Here is a 17,185-nt window from a genome sequence, read left to right as displayed (position 1 = left end):
ATCATCTTCCTGATATCATGAAATCTGATTGCATTTTCTTGCAAGTATTTTAGTAGTCATGCTTTGAAGGGTAAGTACCACATGGACAGAGGTAGACATATCATCAGTAATTACATTGTCTCTCAATCAGAAGAACAACACATATATATGTTGTTACATACAGAGGAATTCTACATCATTATATATATAATATATATATATAATATATATATATATATATACACACACACACACACATATATACAGACAGACACAACTGACAGGACAATTGGTTTGAGTACAGGAATTCAGGTAGCAAGGATACTCGTAAGAATCCCACACAAATTTTCAAAATAAAATCAGTTATCCAAATAGAACAACTTGTCCTTCCACATACAAAAGCATTCATTTTGTTCAAAAATTTATGGAAGGGTAAATAAAATAAATCCTGATCAACTTTGTTTTCAAATCTACACAGAAAACAAACAAACAAGAAAACAAACTAACAACCATAGAACCTGACCATAGCATTTACTAATTCAAAATACAAAAAAAAAAAACCCTTCTATTTTAGCTTATTTAGGAAAGGTGAGATTTTCACTGCACTTAAAACCCCACAAGGTCTTACAGGACAAACAGCAGCAACCCTTCACATGATCTCATGGACACGTGAAATGAAGCAGAATCTCTGTTGAAAATGATGCCAGAGTCATCTAAAACTAGTCAAGAAGCCATTTCCTTTATCTCACATATAAACAAATTTGTGTTTTGAGTAGTAACAGACTGCAAATTATTTTTGGGTCTGGAATTGCTCCTGTTAAAAGCCCTTAGAGATATTCAAGTGGAAAGCAATTTTTTATGATGGAATTTCTTTCAAATGTGGCACTTACATCGTGGCCATAAAAACACTCTCATCTCTTCCTTCTCCAGCTTCTTGACTAGGCTTTCCAGCGCATGGGGACTCAAAAATGCTCTAAGGAGGAGAAAATCCTGTATGTGATCTTGCAAGCTGCCCAAGGTCAGTTTTACTGCTAATTTAAATGTTCACTACAAGAGAGACAAAAGTACTTTAATACCTGAGACCAAAAGCACTAACATACTTTTGTTGGTAGCAAAATGGATGAATCAGGGTACAAATACACATACCAAACAGAGGTTGTTGGTTCTCTGTTGCCAACTTAACAAATACATTTAATGTAAGTATTTATTCTCCTTGTAGTAATCAAGTAAAATTGAAAAAATTAAAAAAACAAAACAAAACAAAAAAACACAAGAATAATCCCTACAGCCAATAGGCCACTATTCCACCCACGTCTGTCAAATTTTGTCATCTGTGGAACTGAAGCAGCACTCCCTGGAGGCACTCTTCAGAGTTAATTTTACATTGTTTTTAGTGATATGTATATATTTGACAAGGACCACAAATTCATTATGCAAAAAAAGCTGTGAAGGACAGATATCAGCTCCAGCCAAGAAAGTTCCCCTGTCATAAATTCTGAATGCTAGCAGAGCATTCAGGAAAAGCAACAAACCATCGTGTCTTTAAAGAATTTGAGAGTAATAATCTAAACAACCACTGGTGATCATTACTCATTAATTTTCTTGACGGAGGAAAAGATACCAGGATAGACAGACGTCTGATCAGACCTAGTAGAGCCATTCCGAGCTCTAAACTACAAACATCTTCGCCAATTTCAAACCTTACTACCTTTTTACTTCGTTGTGATTCTCCTAATATCCCTGAATCACGAAATGACAAGTGTACCATGCTTTTTAAAACAACATACTTTAGTATATTACTAAGAGGTAACAGTTTTTTTCCTATGGTCAAATTAGCTGCTCACCTGCTCAGTGAAGACAACTAAAAAACACTAGGGCCCCATGTGAACACTCATAAACTTCGTTGAAAACAGTGGAAGCTACCTGATTTGGTTAATTAAAAAAAATAAGATGGTACCAAACATCAAAATGATTAGCTTTCATTGATCAAGGCAAGTGAATGAGTAACACCAAAAGGATCTTGTTTTCAATATTTATCTTCAACAAGATTAAATAAAAAGTTATTCCACTTTCGCCACTTTTTGAGGCAGCTGTCACAACCTAAGGACACCTCTACAATAAACCACACTGAGCTCCATGTTCAGCTTTGGTTTATGATCACTGCACTCATTTTCCTACTTTTTCATTCTACAACTATTCCTCCAGATGTTCAACATTAGAATGCCTCTTTCCTTCGTGAACAATGAACAAAATTATATTCAGATGCTGTGGGCGTAGAGTGCAAATGAAAATATGTTAGTACAGTTAATGTCTTTGATGAGGAAAGTGGAACTGCATTAAGAAAACAGGATGAAACAAGAATGTGGTTATAACTGCACCCCCATGCTTGCATTTAGCCACTGATGTGAAACATATATCACCACTTACACCACATCCAGCTGCAGCCAAGAGGCTTGAAAGAGGTAAAAGAACCCCATCGTTTTGCGTTTTTAATAAATATACATCGAAAGGGAAGTAATATCAAGGTAATCTAGAATCATGTTTTGCTGCTTCTCCATGTCTAAGTAGTTATGCAGCCTTTTTGTCCTTAAAATTTCCTTTGCTTAGTGTCATCGTCTTAGAAATAAAAATGAAATGAATACTCAAAATTATTCTGAATCTGAACAATTTACAGTTGCTTTGTCATTGTAGTGACAGAGAACGCCAACTCAGAAGCACTTTAAAAGGACTTTAACTACTGAATGCTATAGCAGGATACTTGCTAACCTGGAGAAAAGTAATGCACAAACTTCAGGAGCACTGAGCAACAGCACTGTAAAATCACTTTACCCCTGACTGACAGAATCACCTCTGAAGAGTTCAGTACTTTCAGACACTATATCCTATCTTTACTTTCATGAGTGCCTCCATCCAGTCACATACCAATTCTCAAACCCCATTTCTCATTCCCTCCCACATGATTTTTACAAAGTGGGAAGGAAAATGATCACGTTTCCAATTATTAAGGCAGAAGTGGTCAACTTCTCTGAAAAAGAGCATCATTTTGTACACTATTCTTTCATGACATACAATGTATACATAATCATACCTATGAGCATCTAGACAATTGAACTAGTCTGTGTCAGTGTTTTATATGAACAAGCTCTTGTCCTGAAATAATTCAGCACTGAACATTTTTGGCCATTTTGTACAAGACAAAAACTCTGAAGTATTCAAAAAAAAATACAAAGAAAAATTGCTTAGTAATAGTTCAAGGGAAAAAAAAGCAATTAGGTTATACAAGATTTAAAGAGCCTTTACACTTATGTGACTAAAATCTTCCTAAGTGACAACTGTCTTGTGTGAGCATTTCATACCCATTTCACCAGGAAGTTCCTAAAGTAAGTTCCACGATGCTTTAGGCAACAGTACCACCTATAGATAAAATAGGTCATGAACAAGCTAGTAGTTTCAAGCACATTCTTCTCTGTGAAACTTACTACAGTAAATGATGGACAATGAAAAGTTAACGGAAATTAAGCATATAAAATGCTATAGTGGTTTTGTGACAAGACCTGTGAAGGTATGTCCTTAGAAGAAAAACAGTATTCCAAGGCTCAGTAAAGGAATTTAAACCATTCACTGTTATACGACCAGCACAAATACAAAGATTGAGCAGGATTAACAAAAAAAAAAAAAGAAAAAAATCACATCTCATTAGCCTTGTCAATCTACAACAGATTGAAACAGGAACGTAAACAGAAACATATAAACATTTTTAATATTCTCTGGATTAACTATGTGCAAATCCTGTCATTGAGGAGACTGCAAACTGGAAGGTAAATAAATACTTCTCAACAACATGCACTGCTCCTGAGCAAGCAAACTGAAAAGCATCGACTGACAAAAGTTGCCAAAGAATCAAGTCTAACTCATGAAGATACAGATTTCTCCTATTTCCACTTCTCTAGTGCATGTGTACTTAACTAAGTTCTATCATGAAGAAAGAAGAACATTCCAAATGAATAGAAGAAAGAAATAGAAGAAAGAAGAATATTCCAAATACAAGTAGCTGCCATGGTGAGTTTTAAGAAACAACTTCAAAATCCAGGTCTCAAACTACTTGGGTTTTATGAACGTACACAATTGATTGGAATTAAATCTATCAGTAGGTTAGAAACAACATTCAAAGCTCAGTTTGTTCTTATGATATGCCCTGTAAAACCCAGCTTTTCATTTTCACTGAAAAACCTCTCAACTTAAGTAGTAACTTCTAGTTAAACAAGTTAAACACTGCATTACGTGTAAACTTCCTCAACAAAACTAGCTGACATCCAGTCTGCCACACTAATCATCATTAACATGCTATGAAGCAGTAAACACTGTATTACAGCAAGGACTAGTAGCTGCAGTATTTGCCACAAAAGCAGAACAGCCTTCGCAGTTTCCAAGTGCTCTATAAATAATAAGATGGTTTTGTGTTGAAATTTTAGAAGACAGCAGGAGTATCTCACATGTTCTGCTCTCACTGGAAACAAGAAGTTGCATTTCTTAAATTAAGAAAGTAACTCCAAGCTACTCCTCACCCCCCCCCCCCCCCCCCCCCCCCCCCCCAAAAAAAAAAATCCAGCATCCCTTGCTACTGCTTAGAATGACTCATTCTGTGTCAACCATAAAATACTCTCCAAATCTGATTTGTTTTAGAACACTTCAATGTTTGCAATGTTCCACTAGGTGGCAGCGATTCTTAGCTTATTAAAAGGCCTATTTTCAAAATGTCTTAATTTTTTTGTTTTAGTATGGAGTTACAACTCAGAAAATCTACCAAAGACAAATGCATATTCTTAAGAAATTAAAATGGAAATGAGTTCTTTCTAGGTTTTGCTCTTATACACAATTACTCAGAAAATCTATTTTTCAGTGTTTAGGAAAACAGAAAAAGTGTCATAACTTGGTTTATGTGAAATCAGTAAAAAGACAACACTAGACAGTGCTTAACTGTGCTATGCCCCAATTAACTGAATGTACCCAGGGCTGGACAATACTTTAACTGCTCACATTTTCCAACATTCCAAACTAACATCATAGGTGTTAATTTTGCAGTATCATTTTGACAGAAAGAGCAAGCATTTTGGAAGATATTTGTAAAGTGTAGGAACTAGTGAGTAACACTACTGCTTGCCCGATTTAATCTATACTCCAGTAATGAAGACATCCACAAAGGACTGGATAAATATTCCCCTCGTTAGCATTAAGAGTTATTTACTACAACTATTGTCATGTTTGTTCACCGCTTCACCAGTAGAAAGTTAATTCAGAAATCCTACTGTCTCTCAGATACTCTGTAATATCCATAACTTCAATACCCATCTTTCCACAGAATCACTGAGGCTGAAACTGTTCAATCCCTCTGTTCAAGAAGGGCAAGGTATTCAAGAAAGTTCAGATGAATTTTGATTGCCACCATTCCACAGTATTTCTGGGCAACCTATTCCAGTGCTTGACCATCCTCAAGGTAAATAAGCATTTTCTCATGCTTAGATGAAATCTCTTGGTTTTGTTCTGTGGTCACTGCCTCTCTTTTCCTGGGTAGCACTGAAAAGTCTGCCTCTATGCTCTTTACATCCTCTCATCAGGTGCATCTATACATTTGTAGCATTTCCCGTAAGCCTGCTCTCTTTCACAATAGGTAGTTTCAGCAATCAGTGTCTCATTACATGAAGGATGCTTCAGTGTCCTTAACCATCCTTGTGGCCCCTTGTTGGACTCATTCCAGTATGTCCATAACTTTCTTGAACTAGGAAGCCCAGCACTGAACACAGTAGTCCAGATATTATGTAACCAAGTGCTGAATAGAGAAGATGGATCATATCCTACAGTCTGCTGGTATTGTTCTTAGTGCAGCTCAGCACTTCCACAGTAACAGAGCAATCAACAAAAAACAGTAATGACCAAAAAAACAAAAAAACAAACAAACAAAAAACAAAAAGACAAATGGATGAACAAGTGTGCTTGCATGAAAGCACAGTACAACAACAAACAAAACCCACAACCATCAGGGAATAGCTAACTGTACAAATCAAGAAATTGGCTGACATAAAGACTAGATGAAAATTACAGAAGTCGTGAGGAATACAGTTTGGCATGAGCACTCTCAACCTCTGAAAAATACCACATCTTCATTTCTCAAGAAAAACAGGAAGGAAATTGGGGAAAATGAAGCAAATGCATTGATGACTCTTCATTTAATGGAAAAGACAATGATTGCTACCTGGAATTAACCAGATCTTTAGATCTGAATCCTCTAGGGTGATAACTAGAAAACAGCTGAACAATAAATTTTTGACTACTCAGTGATGCCTGCTGTAAATATATGGACAAAGGCAACTATAGTTTAATTAGAGAAACTTTCACTCTCTTGGTGGGGGGAAAGAGGAAGTAAGAGTGAACAGAATCACTAAACTTGCTGCACAATAAATAAGTTAGATGCCTTAGAGACAATTTATCTGTTAGAAATACCAATGTAAATCTAGAGAAGACTTCTATGCCTCAATCAAAACCAAGGGATAGAGATGCTCATTTTTTTTGGGACCATCCCAGTACAAAGAAGACCTTAATTAGTGTAAATGTAACTATGATGTTCCTGAAACAAAGAACTCAGGAAAAGATATACACACAGAAGGAATTCAGAGATTACTACTGGTTACAGTGCATGGGGTCACAGTGGGTGTGGGTTCTGCTTCCAACAAGGTGTAACAGACAGAATCTGTACCAAAAAAAGCTGACAGAGTCACTAAAGGCAATATTTCAATCAGTCAAGACAACGCTCAAGAACATTACTAGCTCCAGTTGTCTTAGTCTTCGTCTAGACATAGATGCTAACACTAGCAGAGAAATCTACCCCATGCCTCTCAAATGACTGGTTTAAAATTAATGAGCCTGGAAGCAATCCTCATTTCCACAGATGACTGTGTGAAGGTAACTTGACTGTAATACATACACATCAGACCCAGCAGGCCATCAAATCAAAATATCTCCAGTTCAGCCTCCTAGTGACACTCTATAAGGAATGACTGTGAACTGCTGGTCCCGATTTCCCAGAACAGTGAAAGAATACTATACTGCAATATACTCTGACTACTTCCAAAAATGCAGTTGGGGTGTTATGACTCCCTGCTATGTGGAATTACATTGCTATATCTTAATACAAACAACATGCAGTTGATATTCTGCAGGAGTCACCCTTACAAAAGCAGCTCATGGAGGTTGTCTATTGACACCTGAAAAAAATAAAATAAACATTTATAATGTAGAATAACTGTTTGTTGTGGTTAAGCAATAATTACTTAAGTTAAAAAAAAAACATGATCACCAACTGTCTTAGCAAATGATAAGAAAATGAAAGATTATTAGATTGAAAGAAGAAAGAAAAGAAAGTAAGCACTGCTGTGTAACACTGAAGGTAAAAAAAAAAGTGAAAAATATTTATCAGTTTAACAACACACTAGCTACAAAAACAATACATATCCTCAACAAAGAATAAATAATAGTTGTTAACTCTGAGAATCTGATACCATCATGATCCAAATCAAAATAGAGTTGCAGTTTTCTCTGCAGGAGAAGTAAGTCTTCTCACAAAAGTCAGTACTGATCAAAAAAGTCTGCTGACTTACAACAAGATATATGTTTGAGAGAGCTACAAATTCAGGTAAGTCTCAAAAAAGCAGTCAGAAAAAGAAACACCTGCAATATTACTGTAACAATTACTGTCAAAACTCTAAGTTCTTTCAGCAGAAGAGCACTGAAAGACAATTCAAACAAAAAACAGTAAAATATCCACTCCAATCACAGATGAGTACTTACAGAATAAGGCAGTTCTGCACTCATTCAACCCATTTTGCTGCACATCTTCATTAGGCCATTGCTCAGACTCAATATCTCTGACCACAGAGTAGTTTTATCTCGTTTACAAGCATGGCATTCCTGCAAATTACCAGAAAACATAATTATGGCAATACTCATTATGTAACTCACTTCTCGAACTGTGCATTTCCAAACTGAAACGTGCTCAAGGTATTTCTACAGTATTATACAGGAAACATCCTCCCAGCTTTAAATGGCTCTGGTGGCTAATTCCACAGTCTAGTCTGACTAATGTGTGACAAATTCCAAAATTCAAAAAATGAAGTTTACATCACTGAGGGGAACAACATTTTAAGAATTTCATAATTATTCTCCAAATAAATACTTGCAACTCTTGCTCAGACAATCAGTAAATCTTCCAATCAGATGTGGTTATTGTGTAAATAACTGTGGTTATTGGTAAACACTATTAGTTCTCATTTTGGTTTCCTCAAGATTTAAGTAGACAGAGCAGAATAGACACAGAACAAAATACAGTCAATCATTCTTATTTTTTATATTGGCAAATTAAGAACAGCTGTTTTTAGCAAACAAGAAAAAGCACACGTTTTTTTTTTTTTTTTTTTTTTTTAGCAAAAACGAGCAGCAAACCTGATAAAATGATGTTCCGGTAACTCGCCTTGGTATACACGCCTTGAATACACACAGTTTGTACTAGCATCATAGAATGCAATCCTCTGCTTGAAAAGTACTATTCTCTTCACAGACTCAGAACTCATCTGTGCTCCTAATAAACACAGAGCAAGGACTCTATGCCTAAGCCAAATACCCTGAATCACAGAAGAATCAAAGTGCCAAGTTACAAATGAGTCAGTATCCACTGAAGTATTTTAACCAAAAAGAAACGTAGCGCACATGCTCATTTCATCTCAACTCTGTCAACTAAATTTGATCCCCGGCATTTTTGTTTACTTGCTTTTTGGGGACAGAATCTGTTCAACTTGTTTCTTTCACTCTGAATGTCTCCAAATACTAACTTTCCAAATAAAATTTCGATACATCTGAAAAAAAACTCCATGCTCTCTACAAATGCTAGCATGATAGAACATCCCAGTTAGGCAGAAATAATTGTTTCTCCACCTTCACACTATTAATAGTCAAAGGTCATTTGCTATTGAAAGTGCAGACACCAGTTAGGCAGACAGGGCTTATCAAGAACAGATATATGTGACACATGACGTCAGCAAACAAATGCAGGGAAGAAAACAATTTACTGTTGAAAATCATCATCGATATTCAGAATATGAAAGGAGACCTCCATGTCATCTTTCCATCTTGGGACCGATATTCATTCAAGTTGAAGCACCTTCCACACAATAAAACCAACCAAAATCATTTTAAAAATAATCCAGGTATTTACTATACTTGATGAAAAGCTTGTTGACAAAGAAAACATTTAGCACTAAATATATGAACAAATGACAAAAAACGACCACCACCGCTATAAAAATTAACTCATCTCAAATCATGCTATAGACAAGTGTAGAATACATCAAAATCCTTACATTTTGTACTATCTGCTGAAAGAACTAGAAAAGCTTCCACAAAGTTTCCGTACTCTCAATTTTTTTGGTTTAACATGTTCCTTCAGGAGGTATCTAAGTATTTATTTTGGAGAAATTTCTGCAAGATAGGAAAATGCTCACTTATCCAAATGAGAAAAATACAGATTTTTAGTACTTAAAGTAGTTTATTTTCTTAGTTAAATATACTTATGCTTACTTAAGAGATGGGATACTGAATTTCTGACTGCTTATTAAATAAGAAGGTATTAGTCATAAAAGAAAATAATTGGAAGCAGCATATTTTAACTATGCCATCTAAGCAGTCTTTATGTCTCTGATGAGGATCAGCTATGCTATGCTAAACACAAAAATGAAGCCTACATTCACATATCAATTGCAGAGTTTTCTAATTCAACATTTAAAAATCTGAAAATACAAGTCAGTGTACAGAATACCTAAACCTGTTATTCATTTTCCATCGCTTGAAGATGACATTTTATAAGATAAACCTAAAGATCTTACAGTAACATTAAACCAAACATTAGTTTATTGAAATAAAAGAACTTTCCGGAAAGCCATCCTTGCTCAGATAGAAGAGCAAGTCTAGCATGTCACTCAGAAAACTGAAGGTTTATGATGAATAAACATGACCTAAAGATCAAATTAAAGTTAGGCTTTCAGTGACAGAAAGCAAGACAGTTCAGACGCAAGAGGACAAGATGAGAGAATTGGGTTTGTTAACCCCACTAACAGTGGAATCAAGTGCACCATCAGCGAGTTTGCTGGCAGCAGCAAGCCAAGTGGTGCAGCTGACAGAAGAGAAGGAAAGGATGCCATGCAGAGGCACATGGGCAAACTTCACAGCAGGCCCATGTGAACTCAGAAAACCCCTGCTTAACTGTATTTCCACATTCTGTGCTGGCTGATTTCTTAAGTTCAATTACAAACAAGAGCTAAAATCTGTTGAATGAGAGCTTTACACAAACATTGTTGAAAACTGAAGTTTTAATTAAGAAAAGCAAAATACATTTTGTAGTAGTTGAAAAAGAGGAGCTTTAGCTCCAGTGCTCTGCCCTCTTGTTCTCCTTTGGCATTGGTCGCTTCAGAAAATAATGACAGAACAGAAACCGTAGCTGACATGGTCACTAACGGATTTAAAAAAAATAAGATCTTAAAAAAACTTTAAAAGTTTATTTTTTTTAAATAAGCTTCTTAGACTTTTAGATTGACAAAAGCTGTGCTTCCTATGCAAGTTTGTTTTAAAATTATTTACATTTGTATGCAAGATAAATGCAACTCTTCCATTTTCTAAAGCTCTCCTCCACTAATGCTTTTAAATACACTTTTGTATACACAAACAACATTGATTACGAAGAGCATCAAGGACCCAGAAATAACATTTATACCAATAGAAAGCAAAGCGCATACAGAAAGCTATCTAGATGGGTGGTAGATTGTCCCCCCTTCGCTGAACTTAGGTAAAGAAACAGAAAAAATGAACAACTTCAAGAAAACACAGTTTTCTAGTATCTCTCTTCTAAACTGATGCTATCACACAGGATAGAAAACAAAGAGAACTGACAAAGAAGTGCTGACAAAGAAACTGACAAGGGAGCAACATGAGCATCTCAACACAAAAATAAACCTGAATTTAAAGGCACCTGCTAGGTACAGATTGCTACATTCAACTCTGAGAGTCCTTAAAGCAGGGGATATCGTTCCAGATGCCAACACAGACCCATCCAGATTTAATGCTTTCTCAAAGAAAAGTGAGCAGCTATGCTCCATTTTCACATGCACGTAACTACAGACCGGGGGCTTGCTGCAGTTCTCTAGCCAAGCATTTCAGCAGCTCTTTCTCCACCAAATGCCAATGCCTTGATGCCTGCAGCCTGTTGCAGCATGGCTCAAGTTTGAACAAAAAATAACTTGAAGTGATCTGACAACAGACCTCAGGCAATCGAGGCTCCTTAGAAGTATTTGAACAATATAACCCATACTATGTGAAAATAGTTTTCAAATTTATTCCTGAAGCCCAGTAGAGGATGTAGTCAAATCCAGCAGGTTTACGTCTGCACTTTCCATTACCCAGCTAACAAATACTGAGTCTCGAACAGCACCACCCCCAAAGCGACAACCTCATTCCATCGCACCCTTCACGCCCTGGAAATCCAACCGGTCAGTAAATCGTCTGCGCAGCGGCCGCTCCTGCCGCGATGTACACACGGTTCGCAACAGGCCGGCTGCACCCAGCGCATGGAAGGGAAGGGCCGAAAAGGGGCAGCAAAGTAGAGCAGCGATAATGGGACGCGCTGTGGAGGTACGTGGCCAGGCGCTGAGGGGCTGTTTCGGCGGGAACACCGCGCGGCGGCGGACGCAGAGGACAGCGACAGCTCCCTGAGAACCTGAGCCCAGCGGAGCCCAGGGACAACTCCTACGGGGAGCGATCCCACGGCGACGGCGGCGGGCAGCTCCAGGGCCCTGCGCCTCACACCTGCCCGGAGAGGGCACGCTGCCCCGCCCCTAAGGAACGCCGAAGAGCCGCACGCGTCCCCCCGGCGCTCGGGCTCCGGCCGGGCCCATGGCTGCAGAGCTCCACCTGCTGCACACGCCCGAGGCGGGGACGGGAACGACGGCGGCAGGGATGGGCCTAAGGGCGCTCTGCAGCAGAGGGGGCGCAGCCCAGCGGGGCGGAGCGGGCGCAGCCGTCCCGTGCCAGCGAGGAGGGCCCAGCCGCGTAACACCTGTCCGTACAGGACGCGGGGCCCGGCCGCGTCTCACCTGTCCCGGAGGCTGCGGCCCAGGCGACACCCGCGAACCTTCTCGATACCGACGCCCCGGCAGCAGGAAGCAACCGCAGCCCGCCCGCTACAGCCACTGAGAACGAGGCCCAAACCGGCGAGGGGGGGGGGATCCAAGAGAGGGGCCGGGGCGTGCCGGACTGATGGGCCCACCAGCCAACCGCCGCTCCGCACGGCGGCGCTCACCAATCCGCGTGCCGCGGGGCGGGGCCACGCTAGCGAGCGGCCAAGTGCGCACGAGCCGCTGGTGCCCGCAGGTGCGCGGTGTTGCGCTATCTTTGGGAGCGCGTAGATCCTGCGGGGGTGCTTGGCCCGGTTTGTGCTGGCTGATCAGAGCCGTGTCGGGTCGGGCAGATCCCTGGGATAAGTCGAGCCTCAGGGCTGCAGCGGGGGGGTATCTGGGCTATTCGGTGGGCCAGGCCTTGCGTGCCACTGCTGGGTTTCCCGGGAAGGCCCGTCCCGCCTCCGCAGAGCAGCCGGAGGGCGCTTGGAAGCACTCGTCGCGGCAGAGCAACGGAGCCTCTGCCCCGACAGGGAGCCGTTCTTTGCCCGTCGCCCGCTGCAATACGGCCTTTAGAAGCCACAAGTCAAACTTTGCGTTCATGTTTAAGAAAGAGCTCTGGAGACATCTGATAAAATACTGCAGTGTGTTCTTCTAAGGGAGCAAACTGGGGCTTATTATGCTTATTGGAATGTTGTCGTGTTTGGAGGAGAGCCTGCAGTGCTGAATGCTTTCACTTCCTTTAAAAATGGTACAGAAACCTTCAGTCATTCAAGCTGTGCATCAGAAAAATAAAAATACATATTTCTCTAATTCACTTTCTCCAAAGGCAATATCCAGTAGGGAGTCAGTCTGCAGACATCGCTATAAGGAAAGCACCTGCTCTTTTGGATGGTAGCTACATACCCATGTATGAGCTCCCAGCTGGCTGAATGTGGTAGAGATTTGGTGCTCCAAGTGGATGCAGCTAAGTCTTTAGGGGCTGATGGGATCCATCCCAGGGTCCGGTCTCAATTATTTTGCAGTGCATTTGGGAATCTGGAAGGGTCCCAGTTGACTGGAAGATGGAAAATGTCCCAGTTTCCATGATGGGTGAGAAAGACTATCCGGGTAGTCACAGGTCTTTTGTAACAAGGTTATCCATATTGACCCAGGAAGGCTAGTAAATGTGGTAGTTTTTTGTTTGTTTGTTTGTTTTGCTTTATTTTAACAAAGCTATCAATACTGTTTATTACACTGTCCTTCTGGACAAAATGTCCAGCATAGCTAGACAAGTACACAGTATGATGGGTGAGCAATTAATTGGCTGATAGGTTGAGCTCAAAGGGATTTAGTAGATGGGGTTCCATCAGGCTGGCAGATAGATACTTACTATGGGGTTCTGCTGGGCTCTGTTTAGGGCCACTTCTCTTTAACATTTTTATAAATAGTTTGGACACGAAGTGAATGCCACAGTAAGTAAACTTTCAGTGCCCTGGAGGCCAAGGTGCTCCCATCCTCTGAGGTGATCCTGATGCAGTACTACCACTGAGTGAGAGCATGTATTGTCCCACTGTGCTCTGCATGGCATGGCCTCACCTCGAACACTGGGTGCAGGTGTGGGTGCCACAACGTAAGAAGGACATAAAGCTAATAGTGAGTGTCCAAAGGAGGGCTATAGAGATGTGGTAGGATCTGACATCAAGGTGTGTGAGGAGCAGCTGAGGTCATTGGGTTTGTTCTGCCTCATGGTGGCCTACAGCTCCTCACACAGAGCTCTGTACAGCATGGGGGTGTGTCAAAGAGGGTCAGGCTGGGGGATAGAAAACGTTCTGCAACAGAGGGCGGTGGGCATGGCACAGGCTCCCCGTGGCAGTGAGCACGGCTCAGAGCTGCCAGAGCTCAAGTTGCATTTGGACACTGCTGCCAGACATAGGATTTGGGTTTGAGGTGGTGCTGTGTGGAAGCAGGGGTTGGACTCATTGATTCTTATGGGTCCTTTCCGACTTGGGATATTCTATTCTGCTCTGTACACACAGGATTGCTGTCTAGTGCATCGGACAAGTTTTGTATAGAGCATGAGAGAACACAAACTAAATGAGATTACTTAGGAGCAAGTTTTGAGAGACTGCATTATGTCCAGTCTTATGTCTCCAACAATTGTTTATCATAGGGTGAACAACTAGTGTACAACTATTAAATCCAGAGCAGTTTGAAGATCTTCAGCCATCCCAATTAAATATGGATGAACTTTCTTCCCCAAGTAAATGGGTTCATTCTGAAGCTAAATTCAAACAAAGAAACCCAAACCATAGATTTGGGATCTGCCTGGGAATGCTGATGCTTGCAACTCCAAAATACAAATCAAAGCCAAATGCACAAAGGGATTTCCCTACACCTTTTTTTTTTTTTTTTTTTTTTTCCTTAAGAGCTGCTGAAGAATTAAAACTTATTTCATAGGCACCTCCAGTCATTCCATAGACACAGACTACTCTTTACTCATCAGAGTTTGTCCTATAGGCATGGCTAAGCTCATATGTTCCTCTAAAACTTTTGGCATCAGCTCCTGCTATTTGTCCTATCTCATAATACCAGGACATTAAAGACATCATTTCCTAAAAATATAGAATCACAGAATGGTCCATCCCCTGCTCAATCAGGACCGCCAAGAGAAGGTTGCCCACAGCCATGTCCAGATGGGTTTCAAACATCTCCAAGACAGGAGACTCCACAGCCTCTTTGGGCAACCTGTTCCAGTGCTCCATCACCTGATAGAAGAAATAAATAAATAAATAAATAAACCCTGCAAGGTAGTTAATTCTTATCCTAATTATAACATTCTAGGTCAGCATTTTCAAAGTGATTCTTGAAGAACTGCAAAGTGATAATGTCCATTGCCTGAACAATCTTGGGCATTACAACAGGGTGCTCTGACATCCTGGATAGAAACATGACCTTGCTAAGGATGGAATTACTCAGCAGCTGCCTACATTGAGGACAAACATCATAAGTGAAGACTGAAAATTTTTTAGTTCCCAGTTCAGGTTGCTGCTATGTACTGCTTGTTAAATTATCCTTCTATAACACATATTCTAAGCAATCAGCCGGCATCGTCTGGTGGGGGGGGAAAGAAAAAAAAAAACCATGGATAAGATTTTGGGCTGTGCTGTACTGAGTTCTTTTGAAAAGATTGGCCAGTTGCTTGGAAGAATATCACTACAAAAACATCACTGTCATGTGTCATTAGTCATATCATTTCCCAAAGTTTTCATAAAAAGTTACTGTCTACATTTCAATACATTGAATATTCGATTTAATTTTTTCCTGAATGTGCACAACACAACTGGACTGTGCTATTTCATGAGTGTAACAAAACGTACCGCCCAGGGCATCAGGCTGCATTTTCTATGCATGATTATTGCCACGAGACAATAAAGTCTGTGAACTGTCATGGTCACTGGCCATTTTAGCTTCCCCTCAAGCTGTTTTCAGGAAGTTTGCATGACAGAAGTTTAAACAGTATGTCTGCATGTACATAAAGAGCATAACTTTTTTTTTTTTTAATGTAAGAACATAACTTTTTATTCTACCCTAAATCAAATTCTTTCCTTAGCCTTCTTAATATACTTCTTTACATAATCCTTGTCATCTGACTCCTGATTTGCTAAGTGGTTTTACAGCACCCTCTCAATGACTATTCCATCTGTCTGTTTTTCTTATTACTGAATTCAGATGTGCCAGCTGAGAAAAGTTGAAGTATTTTGGAATATAATAAATACCAAACTATAAAAATGCATCAAATAAACACTTCCAGTGGGCAATCAAGTATGAATTGACTCAAATTAGCACTAATTAATTTCAGATTTAACATCCCATTCAGGGTAACAGATTTGCATCTCTTAAAAGGCTTTGAGAAAATATCTGTCAATATTTTTACTGCTGCTATCTAATATTAACCCCCCTCCACTATTTATCCTATCCTCACTTCAGCTGCACACGGGAATGGTCACATCCTTCCTTCTGCCAATTAAGTTACACAAGTGATAACTTCCAGCAAGAGATGTATAACACTGCCAGTCAAAATCCTGTAACTCTGTATTACAAGAACATCTGTACATAAAATCTAAAGCAAATGATGGTGGGTACCTACAAAAATAAACACATAACTAATGATAGCTGTGTTCAGTATTTTTTCTACTGAAATTTCCATTTTTCAGAAAAAAAAAGAATCAAACATAGTTCTGATAAGCAGTTCAGGCAGGCTGCGTTAATTTGGATCAAGAAGTGCTGTTTGCTACTGAAGTGATGAAACATTAAGTAGTTTCAATAACCTTACTTTTTGCTGTGTATTTGTCTGTCAGCATTAATTGGAATTGTTTTAGAAAATACTTTTTTCAGGTTATACAAAATTAGTGCATTTGAAACAAGTGAGTTTACTCTATGCAATACAATTATTTTAGATATTTCAGCTGAAATAGCCTATTCTCCAAGTTATTAGGAGCAAATTCTAAACAAGCAAGTTGAAATTTAACCATACATACTGTACTATGGCACTGTAATTATTGCCATGGATTACAACTTCAAACAGTTCTGAACTATTCAAGGTCAGTGGTGCATCCCTAGATAAAACTAGGTGAAGTTAGGATCCTATGTAGCAAAAATGCAGCTAGAGAAAAATGGAGTTAGAGAAAAACCTGAATAATTTCCAAGTGGTAAAGCCAAAGAATATCTGACTGATTATGTTAAACCTGCAGATATTTTTAAAATCTTAAAATAATCTGATGCACTGCAATAATTCCTCTTAATTTCACATCTACATGTGCTATTAACAGACAAACTGCAGCTCCCATCCAGATTACAAAATTTACCCATACCACCTCACATCCAGCATAGCAGAACACCTCGCCTTTGTCTCAGGACATTTTTAGACTTCTGATATATTATGAACAGCCCTGGAATTGATACACACTGTTTTGTACGGTGTGAAAATTTGATTATCATTTCAGCTCTGACTAGCT

At 39.4% G+C, this 17,185-nt stretch overlaps 1 protein-coding gene across 25 annotated transcripts in view; it reads right to left on the bottom strand.

The window, feature by feature from the left end:
• Positions 1-12,271, bottom strand: part of RALGPS1 (Ral GEF with PH domain and SH3 binding motif 1) — a 90,535-nt gene extending 78,264 nt beyond the window's left edge. For 13 of the 25 annotated variants that reach the window (XR_005840416.2, XR_005840417.2, XR_005840407.2 and 10 more), the window contains exons 1-3: positions 12,168-12,271; positions 7,822-7,941; positions 870-1,026 (exon numbers count right to left, since the gene is read on the bottom strand). The gene's annotated coding sequence lies outside the window, so the exon portion shown is untranslated. Of the gene's footprint in view, positions 1-869; positions 4,562-7,206; positions 7,239-7,821; positions 7,942-9,386; positions 9,511-11,539; positions 12,087-12,167 lie in introns of those variants that run through there. The other 12 variants (XR_005840410.2, XR_005840409.2, XR_005840408.2 and 9 more) reach the window with 10 other exon arrangements.
• Between the last annotated feature and the right edge of the window lie 4,914 nt (positions 12,272-17,185).

The sequence above is a fragment of the Gallus gallus genome, chromosome 17, assembly GCF_016699485.2.
Source record: "Gallus gallus isolate bGalGal1 chromosome 17, bGalGal1.mat.broiler.GRCg7b, whole genome shotgun sequence".
Lineage (NCBI taxonomy): Eukaryota > Metazoa > Chordata > Aves > Galliformes > Phasianidae > Gallus > Gallus gallus.
This window is presented reverse-complemented; position numbering and strand designations above follow the sequence as displayed.